Raw genomic sequence first — 22796 nt, 5'->3', positions numbered from 1 at the left:
ACACATGTATTATGTAAATACTTGATTTTACACACACAGCTAAAAATCTTAATAGTTGAAAAACATATAAACGCATTTGAGGAAACTTTTGCATTTAACATTTAGACTGTGTCTGATTGGTGGATGAAAAAGAAAAAGCACAGTATTGCCTAAAATAGCAACACTCACAATTTAATTGCCCTTACATAATAATGATATAAACCATTAGAACACCCCAAGGGTGCCCTCCTGATATTCTGGATAATGGCCTTGATCTTCATACAAATTTAACCAATATGGCTCTATGCTATAACTTAGGTCATATCCAAAACAAATACAATAAGAAAAAAACTGTTTATTACTTATCTTTATAATAGTGAACCTGAATGTGCTTGCTGTTTGTATCAGCACTGAATGTTTCAATATATAAATAAAAAAAGAAACTAATAATCAAATGCTAGTGCTTGTCATCCTGGAACGCATGTGCATCAGCACTATTATGAGCAGGCACCTGCACATAGCATTCACACCCTAAACGTGGCATTCAGATCTTACACAGAGCATTCACACCCTGCACTCAATATATTCAGACCTTACACATAGCGTTCACACCCTGCACTTGACATTAGGACCTAACACATAACATTCACACTCTGTACTTGACATTCAGACCTTGCACATAGCAGTCACACCCTGCACCTGACATTAGAACCTTACAAATAGCATTCACACCCTGCACTTGACATTCAGACCTTACGCATGACGTTCACAACCTGCACTTGACATTCAGACCTTACACATGGCATTCACACACTGCACACAAGATTCAGCTTCTGACCACAGCATTCACACCCTCCAGTCTGTGCTCACAGCTGCCACACAGTAATAGAACCCTGCACAGTATGCACCACCTGCGCTCTATGTACAGAGTCTGCACACAGCATTCACACACACAACATTTTAACTCTGCCTGCAACATGTGAATGCGGCCCTTTCCATAAGCAATCGACATAAAAGGGGATGCAAGGCTTACAATACTACCTTTAACATTGAACTTTATAAATATTAAACATACAAACTACTAAATATAAAGAAAGAAAGACAAAGAGGACAAACAAAAAGGCACAAAAAGGGATATTATTGTACATGCTTTTTCTATACAAAAAGAACACTGATAATTCATTACATTTGTACATAAACCTTGTAGCACCTTTTATGAGACATCTTCTTCTGCAGTGGCTTTTTTTAATACTTAAAAAAATAATTGCGTGCTAGATTCACTCTGTGGTTTCTATGCTGTGAAAATCTATCTGTTCATGAGAGCCTGGCAGGATATTGTGCAATTTCGGAATGGGGTGGATTACCTTCTTAGAACATATTGCCCTGAATTTGTCTACTTAATTTTACCATTTCAGACAACGCAGGTTCCATTCGCAGTGCGCAGGAATAAATTAGATTAAGTATCAAAAGAATTTTACTAGGTACAAGCAGATATTTAAACATTATGGGAACGGTCTGGAGTCTACATCAGTTAGAGTAAATTTAATCTGTTACTTGCTTTTAACACCTTTGGAAACATGCTGACTTTATTAGAGTTTTCTTTAAATAAATATACTGTGTAGTTCATTCAGTGGAGAAGGAGGCTGTATGTAGAACCTGGAACTTCTGATACTGGATATTGTTAAAATCAAAGCAATATCCACTTTTTTTATGCTACTTTTGCCACTTATTTTTAACCCCTTCAATAGCAAGCATTTCGCAAAACAAATGAGGCATAGAACCTCAAGGGGTTAATGTTCTGGAAAGACATGTTTAAAAGTATATTCATGCAGTAATCACATTTTTAATAATGAAACAAATATATGTAGCCATTTTTGGAAATCGATATTTTAAATAAAGTTTTGAATATGTAACATTTTGTCATTGTTATGGATTTCTAATGTGTGTTACAAACCAATCCGTGTGATACATGTCTACATATGTTATAATCATTTTACACATCCTATAATCCCTCAAGCATTTACCCATTGCCTTATGACCTACACATTTTTCCTAATGTCACTTTGCCTCCATATGTGTCACATTGTGCCATTTATATTGTCCAATTTGTTCCCATATTCCCACATACATATATAAATTGAGCACTTGACACTTATTCCACCATATGTAGTCTGATTGCTCCTTGCCTTCATTGCACACAGATTTTTGCGACAAGGCACACACTGGACACGCACTGGGGGCGGTAAAGAGACAATATCCATGGTTCTACATTAAAAAAAAACAGGGTGTTGAAGTATTGAGGCATACAAATTTTATTGTGAATGTAGAGACCAGTGGAATTTTTATATAATGATGCATATTGTGCACCCATATACACACACACTATCTGAGGAATACAAAAGTAGAAGATACTGCAAAATAATACATGTATTTGAATATATGAATACAGAGAGGAGAACAGGAGAGAAAATAGATAGCAAGCCATTTTTTGTGGAAAATTAAGCAATCACCCGATGTCCATAAAAATACATCCTTGTGAATTGTACATACACAGAACATATTGTATAAGCAAATTTTGCAAAGCGTTCCAACTTGCTGGTATCATCATTGGGTTGGGTATTTAATCATAGCAATAAATATATGTTTTTCTTTCATAATAGTTCCCTTTAATTCTGAAATTATAAAGTCAGTATTTATTGATTCAGTCCAAGAACACATGATAATCTTCTATACACATCACAAAACCAAATACTGGAGCTGAAAAGATAATTGTTGGGTATATTACTGTGATGAATCACATCTGCCAAATGGATGTTCTGTTTTACACTTTTAAAAACACGAGTTTTATTTTCAGTTGCCCTTATCCTGACTTCATGTTATTACAGAAGAATTGTACTGTTATGATAGATGTTGGATATATGCAATTAACTCTTCCAACTTCTTTGGGCACATTATTGTAAAGGAAATTAGGTGTCAATCAAACACATACAGCATACAGTTACAACATTTTCTTTTTAAAAAAGTGTATGCTATATATTAGGACAGGGGTAGGCAACCTTCGTCACTCCAGATGTTATGGACTGCATTTCACAGAATGCTCTTACAGCCATAGCGCTCGCAAAGCATCGGAAGATATAGTCCATAACATCTGGAGTGCTTAAGGTTGCCTACCCCTGCACTAGGATGTCTAATAGGTTGATCCCCACCTACAAGTTGCCACTTTAAGGTGATTTTTTTTACCTTTGCACATGCTGAATTAGTGCAGTGGAAGGCCCACAAAAGTAGCCTAGAACAGCCCCAAAATGTAAAAGTGGGTTACATTGTACTGTATCTTAACCTTTGGTCAAGATCAAATGCAATACACATGTAGTTTGCCACGTGGAAACACCTATCCTCTGGCAAGAGAGGTGTGGAATGCATGAAGCTCAAGGTGACACCGAGCCTCCAGACATCGTCCCTCTGTGAGGTGCATTCACTATACTTAGATTTGGAACTGCTGCAGAAGATGCATTTTGTGACACCTTGATCTTCTGGTTGGTGAGATGAAGAATTTTAATATATATTCAACCATTGTTACTATTTATTTTGGTTGATGTCATTTTTTCCATGTTGCAATTGCAAGTGTATAGGACATGTTGTGAGTTATGTGGGGGGGAGGGGAGGGAGTTTCACACCTGTTTCCTTCACATTTTGCTTTTTTTCTGGACACTGAAATTGAGATAGTGGGGCTAAGTTCAAAGGGGTATGTCCTGAAGATGATGCCTTTGGTGGGAGAGGTGGCCTTTTGGTTGTTACATTGATCTGAAGAATTTCAGGGTCTTCCCGCTCGAAAAGAGGGGGCATGGGGAAGTATTGCTGTGTTTCCAAACCATATCCAGCAACCTCCAGGCCTCCCCTCTCACACCCAGAAACAACAATACTGAAGCTCTCCATTTTCTATCTCCCAGCAACGTCCAACAACCCCCATGTGCTGACTGAATCTTGGAAGATAGTCCACCTTATTTATTCTTACATTGTTACCATATTAACATTTGTTACTATCGCATTGTTACCATTTATACATTTAGTTTGCCACTGTAATTTTCTGTGCATGCAGTTTTTTATTATTGTCATTTAATGTAGTCCACCAATATTTCATGTACACTGTTATTAATATTGTGGGTGATAGAATTTCGTTGGTCAACTTTTCAATGGTACACAACACACTCTACTCGCCCCCTCTCTTTTCTTTTGCTCCTCCTGGCTGTAAATACCTTCATATAACTGTTTCATCTCCATCTCTCTTCTTTAGGCCTTACCCCTCACACCCAGAAACAACAATACTGAAGCTCTGCATTTCTTCTCAGCACTACCCACCCACCCTCACCTTGCCCACCCAGGTTCCTACTAAATATATAGCATGCTCCTCCGGCTGTTGAGAGTGTCACTCAATTACCTCCTCATTCCCTTTCCATTATACCCATAGCTGCAACTCTCTAACTTCTTTTAGCCATCACTTCCAAATTCCCCCTGCTACCTATAGTCTAAAATCCCTATTTTATCTTTTAGGTTGTAAGCTCATGTATTCAATGGCTAGATCTCAGCTTACGGACAGGGCCCTTTCTACCTTTTGTATTTGTCTATGTATATGGTACGTTCTCCCCTATTTGTACAGCGCTGTAAAATATGTTGGCCCTTTATAAATACCAGTAGGAAATAAATAAATAGGTCTTGCCTGATGAGAGAGGAGAGAATTACCAAGCACCTGAATACTGAACTTTGCTGCCCATACTGGCTGCCCATACTGCCCTTATTTCAAATGAGATACCATGCACCATATTTGGTTGGACATGACTCACAGTACAAAGACATCATGCTTCAATAAAAATAAAAGGAAAAAAGTGTCTGCAGCAATAACTTATACTCCTGAGTAAATTATAAAAGGTCTGTAAACAAAAAAATAAATAAATTGGAAAGTAAATCCAGAGTAACAAAAAGAAGGTCAAGCCTGAATATTATATCCAGCTGGTAGCTGGAGATGGCATTTCCCAGTTTAGAGAGTGACTGCTATCAAGATAGTCAATCACAGTGCTTCACTGAGCTAGTATCCCTCATGTGAGACAAAAGTAAATTCTAAGAAATCTTCTACCGGGCAGTGCTATTGAAATGATACTGAAAGGGTTTCATTTATTAGGTGGCCTAACGGTGCAATTCTGAAGAATCCTACGTAAGTTCCTTGAACAATATTATTAGAACTTTAGTAAATAAAATTATCAGAAATAGAAGTGACAGTCTTTATAGTGTGGCAGCATCTAGAAACTAAAGACTATGGTGTCTCCTGTAAAATCTACATGTTTTTTGACAATCTTTATTATAAATTTGAAAAAATTGCGTACTGTTAAAAATAAAATGAGTAAACATAAAGATGAATTGAGTTAATTTATACAAAGCTACAATTACTGGAGTATACAAGAAGACATCAGCAGTATAATAAGACACAATAAAACCACAAATAAATAAAATGTGGAAAGAAACTAAAGGTAAAGCAGAAAATAGAGTTAGAAAAATATTTAGAAAGAAAAAAAAGTAGGAAAATTAAAAAAAAAAAAAAAGAGAGAAGAGGAAGGAAGGGAGGAAGTAGCTCATGTTGGGTAACCTAAGGGTTCCAGAAACAAATAAAAGTAATGTGTTTCAGGTGGAACCAAATTAGGCAAAAACTGGGCCAAACAACCTGTAGCGGAGAGGCAGTATAATCCACAATATCTCCACTGGTAGACAGGTACAGCATACAGAAATCCAGGTAGCGTGATTATAAACCCATTCACCCAAGAAAGAGATGACACATAGTCTGGGAGTAAACTGAGCTTTTATTCACAGGTTACAGTATTTATATAGTTCCCCATGCAAGGGGTTTCCAAAGTGACCTTGCAGGGATTGTCCAGTAGTGGACTACTTGGGGGACTTAGCTTATAAGCTGATTTCTCATCATGCACTGCTGTACTAGAGAGATAATCACCCCAGAATGTACTGTTAATTGGATTATCTCTCTGTACAGCAGAATATGATTTTTTACCGAAAAATACATAACTTCCACACCATTCATTACATTTAACATTTTTACATAGCTGGGATCTGAGCGCACCATCTGGTGAAATACCGCTCAGATCCCTGCACAATTGACCGAACGCCATACGAAATACAGTTTAATATGAACACACATGGAAATGCACGAATGGACTGGTTATATGAAAATACCGAAATAATTATTGTCCCGAACGGTATGGAAGTCCACCGGTGTTCATGCCGTCGAATAGCCAATTTTAGTTCCAGGCACTCAACGACCAAACACCGCTGGGCTGGAGGGATCAAAGATGGCCGCCGCCACGTGTTCGGTACACGAACGGCGACCACCTGGAAACCTATTAACAAGTGGTGGATACATTGTTGCCAGAATTAATGGGAGACACATGACCTATGTGTGTGGTCTCCCATTCGGTACTTTGTTCGTTTCACGAACAGTGTTGAAATACACTGTTCATGAAACTGCCATATGAATGCTGGCTGCTTTCATGCCGCCAGCATACGAATGCTGTCTAGTACATACAAACCAGGATATAACATACAGTTACACACATATCACTTGGAGACAACCCTTACACATAAAATAACCTATAGGCAACCCTTATACATAACATAGTCTTAAGTGGCCAGGTTTGCCACACAACCATGAAGAGAATCAAGAAGAAACTCCATAGAACAGAGTTCCTTGAATTTGGTAATCTACTGTGGAAGGGTGGGAACAGCAGACCTCCTCCAGAAAGGGGCAACTAATAGTTTGTGTAAAAGATGTATTGTTTGGGTTCTTTTGTAATTAGCTGTTGATATGGGAGAAAGGCGAAATTCCTATATTGAAACCAAAAATGACCTCCACAAGGCTTACTTGTCTAAATAGGTTTTTACACAATCATTGTTGATTTTTACTATCTTTTGTTGATATATAGTTTAACCCCTTAAGGACACACGACATGTGTGACATGTCATGATTCCCTTTTATTCCAGAAGTTTGGTCCTTAAGGGGTTAAGTCAAATTCACTATTTAGTCAGCTTTTCATAAACATCTAAGTTGATGTGAAATGTTCATTATGTTACAAAATGCTTTCCTACTGATATTATGCCTAATTCACTAATAAATGTAAAACCAATAAAAGCATTGAAGAGAGATAAGTGAAGAAGTGAGTGGCCAAGTATAGTATCTTAATCTTATTGAGCAGTGGAGGTGAATTAAATATTAGTATTTAATGTAGTATTAATGTAAGGCTAAACCTTTTTTCTTGAACGTATTAATAAAAAATATAAAAATATAGAAATTTGGTTTTGGCTTTTTTATTATTTCTGATCCATTTCGTTTGTTCCAAATGATAAAAAATATGCTAAAAAAAAGATGGAAATAAACATTTGGGGTAGAAATAATATAAAGAGAAAGAAACCCACGTAAGATTCAGGGAGGGGGACGAACGAAAATAGTTTAGATAGGTTGGAAACTAATTACAATTGGTCTAAATTGTGGGCGATTAGTGGTTCTTCCGGATTTCTTAACTCTGATATATGGACAAATCACAAAGCAAACTAATTGGGCAAGGGACGAAAGGTTCTGTTTGTTTTGTGATTCTGAGTTCTGTAACTGGACCCAAAAAATAGATTACTGATGGGAAAAAAAACATATTTGATGGTTAGAGGATATCCACTAAAAGTGAATTGTATTAACAGATCAAGTGATAAGTAAGCAATTGAGGGGAAAAAGGAAACACAAAAAAAAAATCTATATCTATATATTTCTTGCAGGACTGGTCCATTTTTGCGGCAAATATTTTTTTCTGAAATGATTGCATAAGTGATATTCGCTTAGCCGAAACACTACATGGACAAATCCCAAATTGATTGACACAATAAAAATGTTCTGCACATCGAATCAGTCAAAATAATGAAATGCCAAAAATGAATAGCTTCAGATGCTTTCTAAGAAATTTAAGAAAGCTGGAGTTATATCCATGTGACAAGCAATATGGTAAGAAGTAATCATTACACCAACTTTGTGGGATCAAACATATTGTTGCCAGGGCCGGATTAAGAGCACAGTGGGCCTGGTGCTGACAATTATGATGGGCCTAATTACAGAATCTTATCGACAAAAAACACTAAAACAGTCATACCTCCCAAGCGTCTTGTATCTAATGGAGATGGTGCTGGAGGGAAACTCATAGGATGCAGCTATAAGAAAACACAAACTCTATGCTAATCTCTCTCTAATTTATGCTTTCATCTTTCATCTTTCAAGTAAATCCATACCAACAGCAGTGTCCAGTGAAGCAGGAACCCAATGGGCGGGGTAAATCAGTAGACCACTGATGCGAATCACATGACCAGAACTGCCAGAAGGGGCGAACATGCCCAAAAAGGGGGTATGTCTGTCCAAAGAATTGGAAGGCAAGCCTGGCATCAGTGTCCCTATGCATCACTGTGTCAGTTTCCCCATGTTGCCCAGTCCCGTAGTCTCCCAGTGTCTGTGTCCCCATTTCTCCCAGTGTCCCCTTGTCTCAGTGTGTCCCGTGTCAATAGGATACATGGGGACACTGAGACACTTGGAGACTTGGGGGCACTGAGACACTTGGGGACACTAGGAGACATGGGGGCACTTGTGGATACAGACATGGGGACACTCAGAGACATGGAGACATGGGGACACAGACATTTGGGGACACTGGGAGAAATGGGGTCACAGACACTAGGGACACAGAGACATGGGGAAGCAGACACTGGGAGACATGGGGACAGAGACACTGGGAGACATGGGGACACTGAGACACTAGGGACACTGGCTGGGAGACATAGGGACACTGGGAGACATGGGGACACAGACATATGGGGACAATGGGAGCCATGGGGACACTGGGAGCCAAGGGGACACTGGCTGGGAGGAATGGGGATACTGGGAGCCATGGGGACACTGAGATACTAGGGACACTGGCTGGGAGGCATGGGGACACTGGAGACAAGTGTCCCAATGTGTCTACCTATGTCTCACAGCGTCCCCATGTGTCTGTGTCCCCATGTCTCACAGTGTCCCTTAGTGTCTCAGTGTCCCCAGGTCTCCCAGTGTCCCCTAGTGTCTCAGTGCCCCCATTTCTCCCTGATGCCTTTCCCCTAATTCCTCACTTCCCTGAGCTGTAGTCTGTCTCTGCAGGCTGGGAGCTGCTGTCTGAACTTTCTGTACTGTGTAGCTGCTCCCCTGTGTATCAGTGAGTAGAGAGAGGCAGGGAGGGATATGCTGTAACTCCCTATCCCTGCCTCTCTCCATACACAGTGACCCCTACTGGCCGGTGCTGGTATTGCAGAGTAATCTCCATTTATACTGAGAAAAATATTTGCATTTGTATTGCCGGTAATACTGCAATACCAGCACAGCCAGGCAGCCTCAGATACAGGCTGTGCCTTAAAATACCAGTCAGGAGGAAAACCTAAGACTAGTGTGTAAAAAAAAAAAGTAAAACATTTTTCTTCTTTTTTTTTCTTTTTTTAAATGGGCCTATTCCATGGGCCTGGGCCTGGAGCTGCAGCTCCATCAGCCCCTATGTTAATCCGGCCCTGATTGTTGCATACCTCTCAAGATTGAGAGATTTGGGATTGGAACGGGGGTGGACAAGTCTTTCACCAATAACGCAAGTTGGCATCACTGGCAATTCCTAGAATGGGTGAGCCGTCAATAAAAGCTTTCAGACATACCCACTGAAGGCCTATTATCAAGTTTGCCAGGCTAACTGACATACTCTGTTCAGTCCCCAACACAGAAGACCTTGCAGACAGTCTTTCTGCATGGTCATAGTGCCCTTCACATAACTCGAGTTTGTCCAATGATGCTCTTGCACTGTGCTGCCTTGGCACAGCTCCCTGGCGTGTCCAGATGTGGAATACCAAGATCAAGATGCCAGGACGCTAAAATAGGGATTATCCTGCCGAAGTCAATGACCGGGTGGTTAATATATTTTTATACCGCAAACTGAAAAGACTGTACATGTTGTTCAGGTGTCAATCATGGAAGATTTGAATTACCCATATGTTGATTTGGTGATTGGAAGAAATTAGTAAGTAAAAGAAAGAGATGGACGGACTGATGAATGACAAATTTATAGATAGATAGATAGATAGATAGATAGATGGATGGATAGATAGATGGATAGATAGATAGATCTACTCAAGGTAATGTACATTCCTAATCTGTAAAAAATCTACATAAAATATTATTAAATACAAAAGAAAGGGACAACTGTATTCAATAAATAATATCTAGCAGGGCAGTTTTTAAAATTTTCAGACAAAACACTTTACATAGCTTATGAAACTGTTGCTATGAATAAATCGCTGTCTTTATTCAACCTGATGTCTGAAATATTTATTAATGTGTACGTCACATTTATTTGCCATTTATCATTGTTTTTGGGACTTGTTCATATTAAAACTATTTTAAAAAATTACTTATTCATAGTTTATTTTGTTTTCAGAGTTGTTGTAGAACATATCGTTAAATGACTTGAGTTTTTTGTTTGTAAGTTAAAATGTATAAATATATATATATATATATATATATATATATATATATATATATATATTTAATAAAACATAAATTTCAAATGTACAAATACAGACAATTACATTTTAGGGTTGTGAGTCGGGGTGTGGTCAGGGGCGGGGCTGTACTTAAGGTAACTTACTAGTAACAATTTATGCAGCTAAAGCGTAATTTGGAACAAGAACAATGTGTCTTGTTCACACACATACTGATTTCTAAACATATGTGTTTGTATGCAGTTTAAAGACACATTACTGTGAGTGTTATTGCTGTGGAGCTCTGTGATACACTCAGACATACTAACAATATGGAGTTCCTAGAAGAGAAACATTGAGATAAATAAAAGGGACAGAGAGGGACAGAGGGATTTGGGCCCAAAATATGGATTGTCCCTCTTAAAAAGGGACAATCATAAAGTATGCTATAGCCAGAAGTGCTATACACATTTACAGTATATAGACTAAACAGTACATAGTGAATACGATCTGTTTATTTTATTTATTTCATTTTTTAGTGATTTTATTTCTTTTCAGTGAAAAACATCGGACTAAAATGAACAACGAATTTTCATGTACGTTCAATTTAGATTCCAAGAGATAAAAAATAAATAAATGCTACACATATTATAAATTATGAGATTATCTGGTTTGTTGTTGCTGACTTACTTTATATTAATTTGCATCCACATTTTATTTGGCCAAAAGCCTAGAAATCATGTTATTTTGGAGCTGGCATGGCACTTTATGATGTAATAAAACAAATACTTTCACGACCACAAAATGCATTTCTTTAACTATAATCCCGAACTAAAATAACAACTATAGTCATGTAATACCCATTTTAAAACTGAACAAATTAATTTATTCTTGAGTATCATTATGAAAAACACAAATATCTGTAAATAAAACTGCCGTATTTCATTTTGTCAATGAAAACTCCATTATGGTGGAATGAAAAGGTCTAGATTGGGGCACATATTTTGTTAAGTTATAAGCCCCTCTATGCCTTGAGAGGCCAAAACAAACACAGCTTCTTACCTGGATATGCAACTAAAAGATCAGAGGAAAGAAATCTCTAATAACCACCAGCTATGCCGCAGTATTTAAAATTAGTGGCATAAAAAGTTTAATATACATTGGAACAATCGAGTTAAATAAACCAATGCCAGTCACCCAGCTTTCGTTAACAAGAGATCAACATGAAAATAATTAAAATATTTTTCTTTTATCTTGAAAGAGTGACAACTGCATACAGACTGACCTTATGTGTGCTTGTAATCTCTCGGATTGCCTGCCATTTGTGAACTTCTATAAATATACAAGGATTTGCTTTATGTATGTGCCAGGAAAAAGGATTTCAACTAATTCAAGACATTATGAGTCATTCTACGATCAGTGAATGCCGTTTTCACAAAAACGCCTAAAACAAACACAATTTCTATAGGTTAATTTGAAGAGAAAATTATAAAACATGTGTAGCGCACTGTTACCAAATTACCATAATTTCATAATGAGTTCATGTATAAAGAAGGGTGCAGATGAAAAAAATGACTTTTTTATACTAATAAATCATAAGTCCCCAAGACGTAAGTCAAATATTGATATTGGTTTTTCCCTCTTTATTAATAAACATTAGTATGATTCTAATGGAGCAAAAGTCAGTAATTTGCAAGAGAATAATGTTTTTTGAATAACAGTGGGTAGAGGAAACACACTAAGGAAAAGCTAAAAATAGACATAGGGATGTATAATCAAGACCGTTAAATGACCCCCCACCCCTCCCCTCTCCCATGGGTGGTAATAATTCACCTAACACCTGGTCATCCCCCCAATTAAAAAATCCATACCTTGCGCCTTCACCTAAATAATAGTGAGAGAGGCTACTGGGCTTAAGGATGGTTTTCAACACCCCTATAGTTGGATTGGGGTCATATTGATCCCTATAGGCTTTTTAAAAAAATTTTTATTAGGTGTCGCCTGTGAAAATGTCACGGGTGGCGGTACGGAAACCGGGACCCCTGAGTGCCTGATGAGAAGTTGGGAGTCTTCAGCGTGGAAGTGGATTATCAGGGCCTGGTGCAGGATAACCACACGCCCCCTGGTGTTGAGCATCAGCGTTTGTGCGTCCACATACCAGAACCCTGATGCAGCTACAGCGGATCCCAGGAACTAGGAGCTTGGAAATAAGCAGACCTCCCAGGAGCTGAATAGGGAGGCTCTGCAACAAGAATGTATCCAGTACAGAAACAAAGCAAGGCTAGGATAGTCACCAAACATGAAACAAGATAGAACTAGTAGAACCCAGAACCAGAGAAGGATAGGAAGCTAAACCCAGAACATGTACACAATACATAAGGGAACATTAACTAAACAGGGGCAGGACAGGACAGGACTGTACATGGACTGGGAATACAAACTAAAACAAGACAAGATATGATAGGCAAAACAAGAGGAGAAATAACTAAGTACTATATATGAAAATCATGGGGATTTAGTCACATTATATGATCATACATTGCATAAGCCTGCCAACAACGCCAATGTACCCCATATCTGGCAGGTCCTACTCTGCCTAATGCAAGCTAAACCAACCAAATAAAACACACATAGTACCTACCTGCAAGAAAGAGCAGAAGACTTGAGCAGCTGCCTGCAGGGACACTGAAACAAAAGGAATGATGGAAAACAAACGGGTGTGCCAACATAAAACAAACATTTAAAGGAACCCTGGAGACGGGGAATTCCCGGGACGGAATACAGGAATGAACCCAGAAAAACCCATCATAAAGAAAACCAGACATGGAATAGAAAACCAGAAAAACTAAACAAGAATTATAAAAAGAGTACTGGATACCAGAAGCCAAGGCCAGACATCTCCGAAGAACCTGGCATGATGTGACAGAAAAGCAGTGATTTTAAACCAGACAGCAAATGCACCCAGTTGAACGGTGAAGATTCACTCAGGAAAACCAAATTCTGACCAGATTTGACAGAATTGTGGAAAATATTACTTACTTAATGTGATTCTGGATTGTTTAGATGTGCAAATCATTTCATACTGAATCAAATTTTGTGTGATTCGGTGATTTGAAAGCTTCCAAATTTCCGAATCTGCGCAAAAATAAAATAGAATTAAACAAATAAACCCGTAACTAATCAAACAAAATTATTTAGAATTTGCAATTTATTCATTATTATTCTGAAGTCTGAATAGTAGTAAATGTGAAGGAATGATGGGCAGAAGTCAGATACTCTACCTTCCTCTACGGCCACTGTCCCTTTCTCTCTACTGCCCTTGTTCCCCCACCATACTGCCCCTGTGCCCACCATATGGCCCCTGCCCCCCTCTACTGTCCCTGTGCCCCCACCATGCTGCCGCTGTGCCCCCACCATACTGCTTCTGTGCCCCCTCTACAACTCCTGTGCCCCTAAAACCAAGCCCTGTGCCCCCCATCTACAGTCCCTAACTCCCCTACTACACATTTTTTTAACTACAGCCTCTATTCTGCCACCTGCAGCCCTTATCCCCTACTACAGCCCATAACCCCTACTTTACACCACATAAATCTACTACAGCCCCTACCCCCTACTACATTTCTTAAACTCTCAATTATAAAAATGCATCTTCACCTATGTAGGCAAAAATCTTTGCAGTGGCCCTGATCAGTTAGACAGAGATTTTTTTTTATTTTACTTTGACTATAGACTACAGCACAAGAGACAATATATTTTTCTGCCTCGTTGCCATCTTGGGAGTCTTAAAAAGTTTATAGTGTTTTATTGTGTGTATTCCAGGGAGAGTTTTGCCTTGTTTTTTTGTTTTGTTTTCGTGCAGGATATTTTTTTTTTTGGGTTGATTGATAGAGGGTCTCACTCTTTAGTTTTGTGACATTGCGCAGGTCAGGCAGCCTGAGTGCCACTGTCCAGAGTAAGCAAGTGTTTCTGTTACCGGCATTAGACTGTGCCCTCAGCACTCACAACTGGCACACAGCTCATGGAGTGAATAGCATTCCTGAAAGTCAATCTGCCAAACTTGGGTTGCCCTACTCTCAGCTTATCCACAGATTGAGCTACTTCCTTCGTAACCTCTGTCTGACCCAGTCTCACCATCTGTCATAGTACGATCACTGATATTACTGCTCCAGGATGGGATGGCTTGTGACATTTACATAGGCTGAATTAATTTTTCAACCGGTAGATAATTGAATTGTTAGCAATCATTCAAAGGAGCTGACATGCACTATCCATTCTGGTCGCCAACATCAATCCTCATTTGTTTGTGTGGTGCATTGCATGCCATGCTTGATAATCTTGTACTTGCAGCACTGCTTGATGTGGTGGTAGTGGTGCTCATGATTATTATTACTCTTTCTTACCAATGGTGTTAATATTTTTCCGGTGGTATGGAGATACATGACTTTTTTTCCCCTAGTCCTTCAAATCATTTCATGGAATTTGTGGTAATTAAGTTGGTAATTAAATATTTTCAAGCACACAGAAACTATGTTCTGCGTTCTAAACTCCCAATGCTCACACAAAAAAAATTGGTTCTTGTTTCTCCTCTCCTCTGACTATGCCAGGGTGTTGATTAAAAGATAAAGGATACCACATTCTCACAGTGAACTCCAGATGCATCAAAGACCGGGGCTGCCAAAACCCAATTTGGTAGATATTAGTAGAAAGTAGGTCCCGGCACGCAAGGTTTCTTCAAAGAGGCAGATTTTTTGAAAACTGAATGTGCAGCGTTTTGGCCTACACAGAGGCCTGTGTTAAGCTGTCAGAACTAATGCTCTATTTTAAGGGTGTAAACTTTAATTGACTATTAACACAACTAGTGAAAAACAAATATCCAATCAATCAATTAAGAAACAAATTGTACATGAATACATATATGTATATTATAAGCAATATATAGTACATCCATGATTAATAGATAATCAAAAAAATATTTAAAAAGAAAATATAAAATAAGGCTAAATATTCTAATTGCTTCATATCTTCAGATATCCCTTCAGCAACCCATTGGACACCAGGGCGGCCATCAACGCTGGTCCCTCCGTGTGGTCAGTAGCTTTGTAGTGCTTGTCGTCTTTGGTGATCCAGAGTGTCCCTGGTGTCGACCACCTGTAGGCTATTCCTGCTGCTTGGAGTTGTTTGGTGATTGGGTGCATGCTCTTGCGCCACATCGGTGTGGCTCTGCTTAGATCCTGAAAGAAGGATAGTTTGCTTTCCTCGAACTCAAATGGGGTGTTGCCTTGCATAGCTGCCATTAGTCCAAGTTTGTCAGACATAGATTGGCATCTTAGTATTATGTCTCGTGGAGCTGTGGTGGGTGCCTGTGAGGATTTGGCTATCCTGTAAACCCTGTCGAAGTGGAAGGTTTTAGCGTGCTTGGGTGGGAGGAGTGCGGCCGCAAGGCGCCTGGTAAAGTGCGGTAGCTCCTCCAGCGGCACCGTCTCAGGTACTCCCCTGATCTTGATATTTTTTGCGGCGCCCTCTGTCGTCTAGTAGATTGACTTGTCTGGACATTGCCGCTTGTGTGGATTGTAGGTTGTGCAGCTTCTCCCCCATTATTTGATAGTTCTCCCTCAGTCCCTTGACCTCGCCTGGGTGCGTGAGGACACTGCGTGTACATCTAGCTTTAGGACTGCCAGATCTGCTTCCCACATTTGTCTCAAGTTCTGTTGAAGGCCTGTCAGCATTGCCTGTATGTCTTGTTTTGAAGCTGGTGCAGTGGCTTCTGACCTCTCTGCTTGTGTGGGATGTTGGGGACTGGGGTATGGGCTGTCCTGCGGTTCCCCCTCTTCTGAGGGCAGCGGGGATTCTTCGCGGGGGTCTTCCCTGCGCTTGGGGCCAGTAACATTTGGCCTACGTCACGCTGTGCTTTTGGGGTGCTTTGGGGTGGTTTTTGGGACCTGCGCCCCATCTCACCTGAGTTCAGTGTGCTGGGGTACCAGTCCTCCAGGTCTGTGAGGTTCCAGGGCCAGTAATCCCCAGCTGTGGTCTGAGGCCTCACTCCCGCCCGGTAGGCCTTGCCGCCTCGGCGTTTATTTTTGGAGCCGGGCGTCTGAAAAAATGGCATCTGCTGGGCTCTGTGGTGGTACTTGTGGCCCGGGGTTAGCCCGGGATGCCTCGGATTGATGCGGATTGCTGTACTTTCAGCCAGAGCTCCGCGGCCGCACGGCCGCTCCGGTCCGGTGTCAGGCTACGCCCCCCACTCTAAATTTTTTTACAATTGCTAAAACAATTACTGCGCTTACGCTGTGGCAATGCCTGCTACCTTCCACCAGTGCAGCCAGTTAATTGCTAGTAACAATTCACCTTATTGAGAAAAAGACAATGAACAAATTATTAGAGTCTCTACTAAATGTGAGACTCCAAACCTGGTTTTGATACACAGGTTAAAGAAGGTAAGTATAATACAAGTAGTGACTCCTCTGGAAATAAGCTCGGAATATAGCCCAAATCGTCAGTTACGTATGGCCCCAAGAAGTGCCAACAGCAGAAAATAATACATTCTTTATTAATATATATATAGAAATGCAAGGCACTAAACATGAGGCATGATAGACTTGATGGCAAGGGTATAAAAATCATCTGGAGGTCTCAGTGATGCAATGCAGACCTTTCAACTACCATATATATCCAGGTTAGTGGACACTAAACTCACTATAAGGAGAACCAGATAGGGAAAAAAATAAAAAAATTATTGATAAACTAATTCGGCTCATCAAAAAGTAAACTAATGAACTAACCAAAGGAAAGGTCTGTAAGTCATACACACTGGCTAACTATTGAAGATAGCAGGGGCAGCAATCCTTGTAAACTAGGAGACTGTATCTAGAATCTAACAATAGGTAAATAGACATATAAGTCTTGGCAGAGCCCTTAATAACAACTAATGAAATCCTCAATAATCAACAACTCACATAGAATATAGCAGAGAAGCTAAAAATCAGCTCCCAAAAGCAGACACCTTACCAGTCTTCTATGGTTTCTTTACTGTTAGACCCTATGACTCCTACATAAACACCTTCAAGGGTGTTCTATGCTGTCCCTAAGTGTTGAGACAAAAAATCCTAATTAACCCATTAAAGCCTTCAAGTCTGTAAAGAAAAGAAAAATCCGAGCTGCAAATAAATAATAAAAGTGTATATTAAGCACCTCGTGCTCCCATAGTGATTAAGAAAAACTAAACAAAAAAGAACCCGACACGCGTTTCGGTGCGTGTGATTGCACCTTCGTCAGGGGATAAGAGTACCGCAGTTTCGATGGTAAGTATATAAAGCCATCCTTACCCAATCGGCATCATCCTTTAATCGCTCAGATGACCATCTACAGGTGTGTGGGTAGGCGTGACAAGAATGGAAAGCCGGCAAATCTAAAGTGAGGAGGAGATAGCTCCTCCCCCTTTTGCAGCATCACTAATGCCTTTCTCATCGTCACTCACAATAGGGGGCAGGTCGAAGGTGGGCAGGGATGTCCCATCCTGAGGCTAAGCCCTCCCATTAGGGATGGGAACTAGTCCGTTGCTTGGACTGCCCTAAGGGAGTCTGGGCGGGATAACCTATCCCACAATATAGTGAACGCTCGTCCCATCTCAAAGAATGTAAATAGGAGTATGATATAATAAATCAGATGTTAACTATATGGCGATACTCAACGTCTTACTAGTGTTGCATACATAAATCTTGCAATCTATGACCGAGACTTTAATCAAAATGCAGCATCTAAAAGGTACATATCGCCTAAGGGATGTTATCAGATCATATCCTAATCATTCACAATCCCTAGGTAGTCAGATGTATCCCTGAAGAAGTCAGCATTGACAAAACGCGTTGGATTGAGTATTCAAAAGGACTTTTATTTTTATTTTATTTTATAATTTTATTTTTATTTATATATTTTTTTAGCACTTAGTGTGGTGTGATCAGCTATTGTTCCATCTTCTGCATAGACCCATTTTGTCATCTTGGTCCACTTGTCAGTGGAGATATGCTTGCTGATTGCGACCTGAATGTAAGTGCAATCAGTGTAATAAATGTATAAAATTTTAAACAGTACTATTCTATGTATATTTCTCTTTCTATCCATTTGAGGATCTCATATTTGAAAATAATTTTCGTTTCTACAAACAGACACCCTTAAAGGGAGATAAGCGCAGACCATCTCTACCTCCTGGATGTTATAATTCCTTTTAAACATACTTCACTATATATTATTTATTATCCTTAAGATTTGTTCAAGATCACGTCCTGTTATACAGGTTGTATCCTCTATTCTGTATGTTGTTACTATATGTGCTATCCCACTTTTTTAGCTCATGTTGCTTTTTAAGCTATATTAGCTAATTTGCTTCTTTCTTGATCATGATATATGATTTGCTATTTTTTTTCTTTTTACACTGCTAACCAATTCTTCATTGCTGTGTACACTGACTAAAGGATGTGATGCCAAAATATGATTGGATCGACAAAATTAACTGGAACAGTATGCTTTGCCAGACCTCCCATGTCAACACTAGCTTTCCTACAAGGGGATTTAACTTTCCGTGATTATACCAGAGGTTACTTATTTGGTGGTCAGCTACTTTTTTTTTTACCAAGCAATTCATGCTTTCTGGAGACAATGGATCTTCTGTGCACTAAATACTGTCCACTTACTACAACAGAATAATGCTACAGTATTGTAAAATAATAAAAAGTACAGGGTCCCTGGGACGTATAGCCCTACCACAAACCAAACATGTAAATAGGAAGACCTAGAGTCCGGACTAACCAGTGGGGTTACTCATTAAATAACCCTCCCAATCTTGTAGATGAAGGATAGTAGTGATAGGATGGTAGAACCCCCATGATTGACTCCTACCCTTTCCTCCAATATTGGGTATTGAAAAGGTAAATATGATAAGAGAAATAAAAATAAATAAATAGCATGCTTGATGTCGATTAGCTATAAAGCCCTGATTAAATATTACCTATCAAAGTCTACTGTTAAGGGAATGCTCCAAGCAATATAATCACTACAGAGCACAGTAGTGGTTGTGGTGTCATGAGTGCCCTGGCATCCCTCCACTGTAAGTAGTAAAAACATTTTAGAATGGAGAGCCTTGTTACCTGTGGTCTGCTAGGCGCTGCTCCCAGCCTCCACTACTGAAGATGGAGAGAGATAGAGAGGGAGAGAGAGAGCTCCTAAGCAAGATCTTCCATTAGCTCTTCTGAGCTAAACCCTGTAGTATTAGCTTGTAACTCTCAATCAGTTAAGCTTTGTTCAACCAGTAGACAGGTAGCCACTGAGCTGTAGTGAAGTCTGGAAACGACACCTGGCAAACCCCAGATTAGAAATATTAGCAATCTAAAATGGTTTGACTACTTACAAACAAGGGGAAGGAGGGGTACCAGGCTCTCTACAGTCTGCTGTAGTTGTTATGGTGCTTGGATGTTCTTTTAATGAACAGTTAAACTGCATTAAGTCCTGCCACCTTAATGATGGCAACAAAAAAATCAAGATGTAACACCTTCCCTCACTCCCTGTTTGGGTCGTGGGAGCACAAAAATGAGTGGGAACCCAAAGACATATTAAACAACACGTATAAATTGCCTTTTGTAAATAACACACATCTTGCAGATTTTTTCAAAAATCAGTTATGTGATTATCGATAATCTGCAGACACATCACCATTCTTCTTGCATCAGTTGGGGTCTCCCAGATATTATGTACACTGATCAGCCACAAGATTGCAACCAACTGCCAAATATCGTGTTGGTCCCTCTTGTGCTGCCAAAACAGCTCTGATGCATAGAGGCATGGACTACTCTGAATATGTCCTGTGGTGTCTGACACCAAGCCCTTAAGTCCTGCATGTTGCAAGGTGGGGCCTCCAAGGAACATAATTTTTGCTCAAGCATATCCCACACATGCTCAATCAGATTGAGATCTGGCAAATTTGGAAGCCAGCCAACACTTTGAACTCTTTGTCCTCTCATGTTCCTCAAACTATTCCTTAACAATTGCAGTGTGGCATGATGCATTAACCTGCTGACAGAGACAACTGCCATAAGGAATCACCATTTCCAAGAAGGGGCGTACATGGTCTGCAACAATCTCTAGGTAAGTGGTATATGTCAAAGTAGCATCCACATGTATGCCAGAACCCAACGTTTGCCAGTAGAACATTGCCCAGAGCATAATATTGCCTCCGCCGGCCTGCCTTCTTCCGATAGTGCATCCTTCTTCCATCTCTTCCCCAGGTAAATTATGCACATGCACCCACCCATCCACTTGATCTAAAAGAAAGTGTGATTCATCAGACCACGCAAACTTCTTCCATTGCTCCATGGTTTAGTTCTGACACTCATGTAGGTTCTTTCAGCAGTGGAAATTGGTCATTATCGACACTCTGACCAGTTTGCAGCAATGCTTCCAAATATTCAGGAAACTGTGATGCACTGTGAGTTCTGATACCTTAACCCCTTAAGGACACATGACATGTCTGACATGTCACGATTCCCTTTTATTCCAGAAGTCTGGTCCTTAAGGGGTTAAAGGAACACTATAGTCACCTAAATTACTTTAGCTAAATAAAGCAGTTTTAGTGTATAGATCATTCCCCTGCAATGTCACTGCTCAATTCACTGTCATTTGGGAGTTAAATCACTTTGTTTCTGTTTATGCAGCCCTAGCCACACCTCCCCTGGCTATGATTGACAGAGCCTGCATGAAAAAAAAAACTGGTTTCACTTTCAAACAGATGTAATTTACCTTAAATAATTGTATCTCAATCTCTAAATTGAACTTTAATCACATACAGGAGGCTCTTGCAGGGTCTAGCAAGCTATTAACATAGCAGGGGATAAGAAAATCTTAATTAAACAGAACTTGCAATAAATAAAGCCTAAATAGGGCTCTCTTTACAGGAAGTGTTTATGGAATGCTGTACAAGTCACACGCAGGGAGGTGTGACTAGGGTTCATAAACAAAGGGATTTAACTCTTAAATGGCAGAGGATTGAGCAGTGAGGCCGCATGGGGCATGTTCTATACACCAAAACTGCTTCATTGAGCTAAATTTGTTCAGGTGACTATAGTGACCCTTTAATACCATAGCAAGCATTAAATGTTTGAGCAGTTTGAGCTACAGTAGCCCTTCTGTGTGATTGGACCAGAAGGGCTAGGCTTCACTCCCCACACACATTACCGAGCCTTGGGAGCTCATGACACTGACATTGGTTCACTGGTAGCCCTTACTTGCACCACTTTTGGTAGGTAGTAACCACTGCATACCGGGACCATCCTACAAGACTTGTCGTTTTAGAGATGCTCTGACCCAGTCGTCTAGCCATCACTGTTTGTTCCCTTTTCCCCTTTTTCAAACTCACGTAGATCTTTTTGTTCACCCATTTTTCAGACTTCCCACACATGAAATTCAAGAATTGACTGTTCACTTTCTGCGTAGTATATCACACCCCTAGACATCTGCCATTGTAACAATATAATCAATGTTATTCACCTCACCTGACAGTGCTTTAAAAGCTGTTGCTGATCAATTTATGCTATTTCTGTTTATGATAACAAGAAATCTAGATGATCGTGCCAGGTAGAAATATTTAAAACCTGCAGGTATTTTTTTTAGTTGATAAAACAAGTACATAAGCATGAACAAAGCTAGACAATTTTAAAACAGAAAATATGTTATTACAAGACTTCTATTGCCTTGGATCAATTACTTTAAAAAGGGAACTATTCACAGATAGAATAATTGGTTGTGACTGACATAACTTGAAAAGATGACTTGATAAAGTTGCCTTGAATTTGAAATTTGAAACATATATTTCAGGGAGATAGCACACAAAATAAAGATCAGCTTATAAAAAAATTGCAACATGGAGCAAACATGGAATGACGACCAATGATGTGCTCTTCCTCTCAAATATCAGAAAGGGATTTTTTTATGTCAACTTTTTATTACTATTTAATTTAAATAAAGGTGTAATGGTTCCTTTAAATGGTTCACGTCACTTTCCAATCTATCACTTTGAAAGTCATGGAAGTTCATGGATCCACCTATTTAAACCTTCAACTTCAATGTCTCAGTGCACAAGTAATGTGTCTCTACCCGTTTGCAGTTAACACCTATTTACTCTGCTACAGGTATCTTTCTACCAAGTCCCAGTGACTCTTCCAATTCCTCTCAAAGTTTAATCCCAGTTAAAATTA

Source organism: Pelobates fuscus, chromosome 2 (genome assembly GCF_036172605.1).
Source record: "Pelobates fuscus isolate aPelFus1 chromosome 2, aPelFus1.pri, whole genome shotgun sequence".
Taxonomy (NCBI): domain Eukaryota; kingdom Metazoa; phylum Chordata; class Amphibia; order Anura; family Pelobatidae; genus Pelobates; species Pelobates fuscus.
Note: the sequence above shows the minus strand (reverse complement) of the source record.